The sequence below is a fragment of the Macrobrachium nipponense genome, chromosome 5 (assembly GCF_015104395.2).
Source record: "Macrobrachium nipponense isolate FS-2020 chromosome 5, ASM1510439v2, whole genome shotgun sequence".
In the NCBI taxonomy this organism is placed as follows: Eukaryota; Metazoa; Arthropoda; class Malacostraca; order Decapoda; family Palaemonidae; genus Macrobrachium; species Macrobrachium nipponense.
In genome coordinates, this window is record NC_061107.1 from 125,981,977 (window position 1) to 125,990,047 (window position 8,071).

General features: G+C 36.4%; 1 long non-coding RNA gene across 1 annotated transcript; it reads left to right on the forward strand.

The window, feature by feature from the left end:
* Positions 1 to 3,300: 3,300 nt before the first annotated feature.
* Positions 3,301 to 3,848, forward strand: LOC135215198 (uncharacterized). Its single transcript, XR_010314613.1, has 2 exons — positions 3,301 to 3,576; positions 3,704 to 3,848. It is a non-coding gene; the product is annotated as an uncharacterized LOC135215198 (long non-coding RNA).
* Positions 3,849 to 8,071: the final 4,223 nt, after the last annotated feature.

The following is an 8,071-nucleotide window of genomic DNA, read 5'->3' on the forward strand; positions in this document are numbered from 1 at the left end:
AGGTACTTTCGACTGTTTAAATACTTCGTAATCCGCTACATCGTTGTGGTATCTTTTTCATATCATGTGCTTATTTCCAATCTTGTGAAAAACTGATAGTGCGACCCCATTTACTCATTACTGAAAGCACTTGGCTAAGATACCTCTGCACTGTGGCCTTGTTCTAACCTTACTGATTGAAACTCCTTGGCTGTCCGTTTCTTCCGGGAATAGCTTTTTTAGTATTGAAATTAATTAGTAAATTTAGTCAGCTTTTTTTTAGTATTGAAATTAATTAGTACATTTGTCATCTGTAAAAATATTGTTAGATAATCGGATGAACAGTGATAAAGGTAGAGATGCTATAACTATTAGGAACGCATTTAAGTATTAATCATTGTGAACGGTAACTCAACGACTGGTCTAGCAACGATCATTCACGTGAAGGATTTTTTTCCTTTTTTTTCCTTTATCGTCAGAGTCATTACACACTTTCAGGTTTTTGTGAAAAGGAATAAAAGTGAACACATGGCAATAACTATAATTTGGTGCAACTCTGTAGAATCATTTCTACGGCATTAAGAACGTACTGGATTATTCACTGCAAAACGGACGTCCGATTTCACTCTGTCACTACTGACATTAACAATTATCTGGTCGGCTGGTATAGTGGTGAGTGTTGCGGGATGCCACTCGGATGTCTCGGGTCGTGTCTCCCCCAGGCCGATTACAAAAAAAAATCTCCGGGCTCTGTATCATGATCAGTTACTGCTGCCGAGGGAGGGATCTGCGGTGGGGGAGGTTACGACCGACATTCTTTGGATACTTGAATTTCAATTCAATGGCCCTTGTGTGCTTTTTCCATGTGAATATGATGCATCTACTGAAATAATAACAACATTATTAATTTTGGTCAATTTACTTCTCCATTTTCCAGGTTAGGTTTCTTTAAAATCTATTATATTAATTTCAAATTCTGTAAATAGGACGAAGATAGTTTTTATACTTTCATAAAAGGAACATTACTTTTAAGTCAAAACATTGCCAAGCGCTGCAAAGAATGAATGCTCTTAGTAGTGTTTTGGCTACTTATTTTGTAACAAGATAAATACAGCTCTTGCGAGTGCAGCCCAAAGGTAGCAAAAGGAGATTTCGTAAAAGATGAGGACTTACATTGATTCTTCTTTTACTTTTTGTAAAGAGCTTTTTACGAAAAGTTTAAGTTGATTTATTACTCAAATTCTACAGTATTTTACAGCCAATCATATAAAAACTTTACTCTTAAAAAAAAAGTTTTTCAAGTAAGGAATCATTGACGACTCTGATATGATGCAAAATGTTCATCACTTACATCCATCAATTTTCTATGCATAAATGTTTCCATACAAGAACCTGGTGACATTTTTAGTCTATTTTCAACAACGATGAAAAAGTTAGAAACATTATGAAGGCCATAGTAACGTATACATACAAACGCGCTCGCACACAAATACACGCACACACATATGTATATATATATATATATGTATATATGTATATATATATATATATGTATATATATATATATACATATATATATATAGGGTGTTTCGAATTAGAGTCCGCCTCTACAGCATAAACTAAAATTGATATGGACAAAAACAAAAGTAATTAAAAACAGGTATTTATTTAAGTTTCTCTCTAAGTATTTAATATTTTGTGTGGCCTCCATCAGCCCTGCCTACCACAGCCTGCATTCTTGAGGGGTATGATTTCAGCAAATCGCAAAAAAAAAGCTGAGACTCAAACTTCATCTCCCTGAGCACTTTGGTCACCTCTCTTCACAGGTCGTCGAGGCTTGGTATACCATCATAGTTCACTGTGCGTGCTTCAACACGATCCTTCAAGATACTACCAATGTTTTCACACACATTAAGGTCAGGGGAGCTACCTTGGAAATTCACTTGACGAGAAGAAATCGATACCACTGTTTTGAAGCAGCTCCTGTGTCTGAAGACCCTTGAAACATGGTGCCTTATCATGCAAAAATGTGACTTCTCAACAGTAACACATTTTCAGAATCTTTGAGGAAAAGAAATACTCCACCAGTAAGCACAGTTTCTCTGAAGTATTTGCCATTCCATGACTATCCTTTTTCTTTGATGATCCCCATTAACTATTTGGCTGTGAAACAGAGGAAAATTCCTAAACATTCAGGAAATTTCACAACTTGGCGATAGCGCACGTCATCACTGATATCATCCACCTTTACAGCCCAAATGGTGTCATTTTTATGATTTGGTTTCCTGACTGTGTAAATTAAGAATTCATATGATGTGGCAACACAGAGAAAGTCAGCTTCATCCCAATCTTTAAGAAATGAACCAAAAAACCATTCATGGTCTTCTCTCTATTGCTGAGTGGTGTTGGGCTTGCTGATAACATGAAATGGCTTGATACCAGATTTTTTCAACTGACGATATACAGCACTATTACTTCTCTTCTTTCCCCTTTTTGTTTCTAGTTCAAACGCCAATTTACATAAAGACATTCTTGGTCTACCCACTGCCTCAGCTATGATGTCTTTTGACTCCTGAGAAAGAACTTCAGGCCTTCCAAAATTCTCACTCTTTTCGTGATGACAGTCATATGGATTTTTGTCCCAGTTTCTTTTAACAAAGGATTCATCTCTTTTAATGTATCTGGCTACCCAGGAACGTGAAATGAAGGATGTGCCAGCATCTCCGGCCTCTCCGAAGGTTATAGCCTGTATTCGGTCAATCCATCTGATTTCCTCCCAGTCATTAGCCATGGCTGTATCTAACTCTGTCACTCAGTCTGAAATATAAGGAATGTAAAATGAAAAATAGCTTAATAGAAACTTAAGATAATGTACTTGGAGATAGGCTATAGCAGAAAACTTCATAACTTTCCATTTGTTCTGTGGAGAGGGGGCTCAAATTTCGAAACACATTGTATATATATATATATTATATATTATATATATATATATATATATATATATATATATAGTATATATATATAAGCGAATGCCACAGGAAACAAAAGATAGGCAGAAATCCAAGACGAAAGCACTTGGTTTATTTCTACCTATCATTTTCCTGTGGTATTCGCTTATTTAATGAAGTCACGTGCATATACTGTGATTTTTTCAGATATATATATAATATATATATTTATAATATATAATATATATGTATGTAAGACATAGGGTTTTGATTAATTATATATTGTTCGTGCATTCTCTGTAACCTGTGGAATGTGGAGGACAGTGCAGTAGTAACGACCTGAGGGTAGCTGATCAATGAGTTTGCTAGGGGATGGCGTGAGATAAAAGTGCTTAGTTCGTCGAGTCAATGTACGACAGTTTATGAACTCTTCCCAAAGTGCCTTTGTGAAACTAGATGCAGCTAGAACCGCGAGGCGCTAGCGAACTGTGTGTTCGTATGTGCGTGTGCGCCTCTTTCTGTTAAAAGCGTTCATACCCAAGCCTATGGGAGGGATTTTGACAGAGGGCTTCGAGTCATAGGCAAAGATGCCGTGGCATTCGCCGGGGGGAGTTTTTTGACATAGTGTTTAGTGCCCGGTTGGGAATGGGTAAGTGTTACCTTTACTTTAGCCAAAGGGGTGGCTTGTTTGATATCTTGTAAGATGTTCCATTTTATTAACTTTGTCTTTAAACTTGTGTGTGTACTTACCAGAATGTGTTCTGTATCTTTGGCAGATGGTTCTGGATTTCTGTGGGACAGAGTTCCCAGGGAAAGGTGTGACCTTTTGGGTGACTTGACAATGAGTTGTTTTAAGTTAGTCTGTAAGACTGGATTACTTAGTTATCGACTTAGTTATTGTAAATAAACGTTATGTTATGATGCAACTCTCTCATTTTCATTACCTGTTAGAATGGAGAGAAAGAGGTGGAGAGAGAGAGAGAGAGAGCCTGTGTGTGGGGGTCTGCCTTCCGTTTCGTGTCCACGCTTACCGTATTGAAATACATGGAGGTTTTCCCATGTAATAGTGGTGTCAGCGGTAAAGAGGGGATATAAAAGGTTTTCTTGCTTTTTTATGCCTAGGAACGCCAATGTAGAGATGGTTGGCCAGTTAGAAAAAAGGGGTAGAGAAAATGTCCGTCCGTGAGATGGGGGAGGGGGGACGAGGAAAGATTTTCTATTAGGGTCATCAAATTTGCTCGTACCAAGATTCTTCAGGGTGGGAGTCGTGAGACAAGCAACTCAGTTAGTTTGTTAAGTGGAGTTGCTAGGAGTCATCTCACCGGTCGCGTTTGTATTCTGGCCGACGAGATTTACGCGTTTTTACGAAGAATTTCGAGTTCCTTTTGCTCCATTATGGAGTGGTGAGTGTTAAACTATTGTTTATCAAAAAGGAGTGGGTTTTTGTTTAAATATTTCTGGGTTATGGGATTGGTTCAAGAGGTCAAAACAATTTTTTTTTTTTCTTTCCCCATAGTGAAGTGTTTTCTTTATTTGCACGTGTTTATAATAGACGTATGCATTCGTCTTTGTTTAAAACATAGGAGTGTATTTTTCTATGCATGGGAACTGTGCTTATATAAGCAGATTTGGCTTAGTGACACAGAGCGGCCACAATTTTAAGGGCTCAGCATATTTCTGCAGAGAGGCGCCTTGCATTGCGAGGGTGTACGGGCATCCCTTGGGAGGGTAGTTGCATGGGTACCACTAGCCTCACTCGTGAGATAGGCAGCGGGAGGGTATTGCGAGATGGGGGGATACTGCTGGCATGGCTCGGGGGAGTGTTCTGCCGCTTGACTGAGGGGTTGTTCTCAGGGGGGGAGAAATTTTTTTGTCTCAGTATGAGTGAACTTCCCCCTTTTCCTTTTTTTTCTTAGTGTTGGAGATGGATTTGGCCTTGACATTGGATGCTAAGATATCAGCTGGTTGATTAGTTGATGAAGTGAAATGCCCGTAGAGTCTTTTTTTAAGAAAAGAGATTTTTTTTTTTTTTTTTTTTTTTCTCTCTCTTGGATGAAGAGAAAAGGAAATAAAGAGATTTTTTCTTTTACGAAAATGAGGGGAAAAGTAGTTAACATGCACGGGATGTGTTATATGTTTCTTTGTGCCTTGAAAGACACAAATATAAGGGGGATACACAGATTATTTTTTTATTGTGTTGGAGAAATTACTTTGAAATGCCGATGATTGGTGTTGTATCTGTGTTGTGTGGCAATGGTGTTATGTCATGGTGTTGCATGCTGGAGAAATCGTATGTCATAAGATTCAGCATTACTGTTGTATGCTATTTTGAATTTCACCCTTACTTGAGAATTATTGCTTTGGAGAGTTATTATTATTGTTATTATTAATAATTATTATACTTGAGATGTGTCACGGGAGGTTTGCTTAAGTATAATTATCATTACGGGAGAATTGTTTTACGAGAGATTTGAGATATTTCATGGGAGATTATTTAATAATTATTACAGATAATTATTCAGGGAGAATTATTACAATGAATTAATGGGAGAAGTCTTGTGTTAATTATTTGTTCAGTTTTTGTAACTTTGGAGAATATTTCAGTGATTCACGGGGATGAGTTTTGCTGAATCTTGATGAATCTGGCTGAATCTTGGTGAGTTGTGTGGAATTTTGCTGAATTTTGCTGAATTTTGCTGAATTTTTTGCTGAATTTTTGGAGAATGGACAAGCATTAACATTGGTGATAATTTTTGTACTGATACTGATGATTTTGATGATAGCAATTTTTTTTTGGTGATTTTGTGATAATGATATTTCTGATACTGATTTTTTATATACTAATACGTGGGTGTTTTAATGCTGTCAAGGGAGGTGAAATCTTTTGTGATTATGGGGGGGGGAAGAAACTAACAACACATTGTTTTAGTTTTTTTTCCTTTTTTTTTTTTTATGAGTTTCAGCAGATAATTGGCTTGACCATCTAGTGAGTTACGGGAGATAGTTAATGGTGCCGATGATTTTTCTTTTCTCCTTTTTTGAAAATTAGCCATCGCTGACACAAGTTTTTTTTTACCATGGGTGAATTTGAATTTGTTTTTTCTCTCCAGTTAGTGTGAATATTATCTCAGTTCATGACTTAGAGTCATTTAAGAGAAAGTGTTCGTGCTTTAGCTATTTGATGCTATAGAGTAATATAGGGGAGAATTTCTTGCATGTTTTGAATGCATACGTAATGGCACTACATTTTTTCTCTGGATATTTGTGTTCCAGAAATTGTGAGTTTTCTTGCACAATACCCTTGTTGTATTTGTGACAACTTTGTGAGAGATAGGAAACTTGGTTAAGTTTTCTAGTGGTTTATGTCGTAGTGCATATGGGGGAAGTCTTTGCTTAGACACTGTGAATTTGGAGTTCTGTTATAATGACTTGTGGCACATTGATGATTTTTTCTAGAATTTTCTAGACAGTTTTATATGCCGAGTTTTTGCCTTTTTTTTAGCAGTTATGCTAAATGGAGAGAGTTTTTATAGTTTTTGACTATAACATTGAGTTATTCTCTGGAGAATTTGAGTTATAATTGAGATATATTATTTTGGAGAGATAATTGGAGGTATATATTATTTTGGAGTTATATTTGAGATATAATATATGGGAGATATATATTGTTGGCCATTTTTGATATTTGCCAATAGTGGTATGAGCTATGTTTAGTTCAATTATTTTGCAGCCATCTTTGTTGCAAATGGAGACACATATTTGGAGATTATGGGGCAATATTTGTGAGTATGTGAGTTAGATGCCTTGAGTGCACATTTTTTGGAGATATATTATTTGGAGCCTTGTTTTGTTCCACATGGAGTTATTGTGGAAATAGAGGTAAATATTTTGTATTTGCCGAAATAGAGGTGATTATTCTCTATTCCTGGAGTGGTGTCTTTTTCTTTCTACTGACATGTGGCTTTGGAGAAATAAGAGAATAATATAAGGGGGTTGGTTATTAACCAAATGGAGGAAATATTTCTATAACCGGAGTGGTGTTATTATTGATATGATGTCTCATAATGGAGTTGGAATTAATCTTGGCGGGTAACCCTTTTTTTTGTGGTTATGGAGTTTTTTTCGAGACAAGAGAAGATTTCTGAGGTTCTCTTTTTTTTTTTGATTTCGTGTCTATTTAGAGGCGAATGGCATTACTGCATTACGAGTTTATTTTGGAGATGTGTTTGTGCATTTTTCATGTTCACAAGTGTGTTATTCTTGGAGAAATATAATTTGGGAAAAGTCATGTTGAGAGAATAAGTCTTCGAGACAAATTTTTGAACACATTAGTCATATCCTGGAGTTAATTCTGTGAAATGTGTCAGTTAGACCTTTTTTTCTTGAGAATCATGAGTTTCCAAACTTACGTGTCTGACTGGACAATTTTTGTGCTGTTGTTTGAGCATGCGTCCGCAGGTGATTTTTCTGCTGACAAGCGATGTGATGAGCCGTGTGCTGATTCTTTTCTTCTGATGGTGACAGATCAGAATTTTGCAATATCTGGAAATGTGGCTATAGCATTTCACGAAAGCGCATGTGTTTGAGTTTGCTTCTGGCAATTCCATAAACTTTACATGGAGCATTTCTTGGGGAAACGCGGGAGTTATGCATATTATACATGTAATTATGTGATTTTGTGATTGGGGAAATCTACTTGTGATTATTCTTTTTTTTTTTTTTTTTTTTTTTATTATTTTTCTTCCTTTTCCTATGAGAGATATGATTTGGGGATTGAGCTTAAATAACATTTCTTTTTTGGACGGGAGATTTGATTTTACCGGGAGGTGTAATTTTTCGAGGGTTGCTATTTACGAAATGGGAGTTTGACATTAAGTCTCATTGTGATTAATTATTGAGCAGTAAAGGGGTTTTTGCTGTTAAAAGTGTTAGTAAATTTTTACTGATTTTGTGGGTTGTTTAAATATCAGCTTGCGAGAAATAAATTTTTTGGGTCTGGGTGTTACGTGATTCTTTTCTTTCTTGAGCTTGTTACGAATTTTTTCTTTTTTTTTCTTGTGAGCACATTCGAGTTCGAAGTGTGAGTGCAGAATTCCGTGGAGTTGCTGTGATTTCTGAGTTGTGTGTGTGTGCTGATGTGCGAG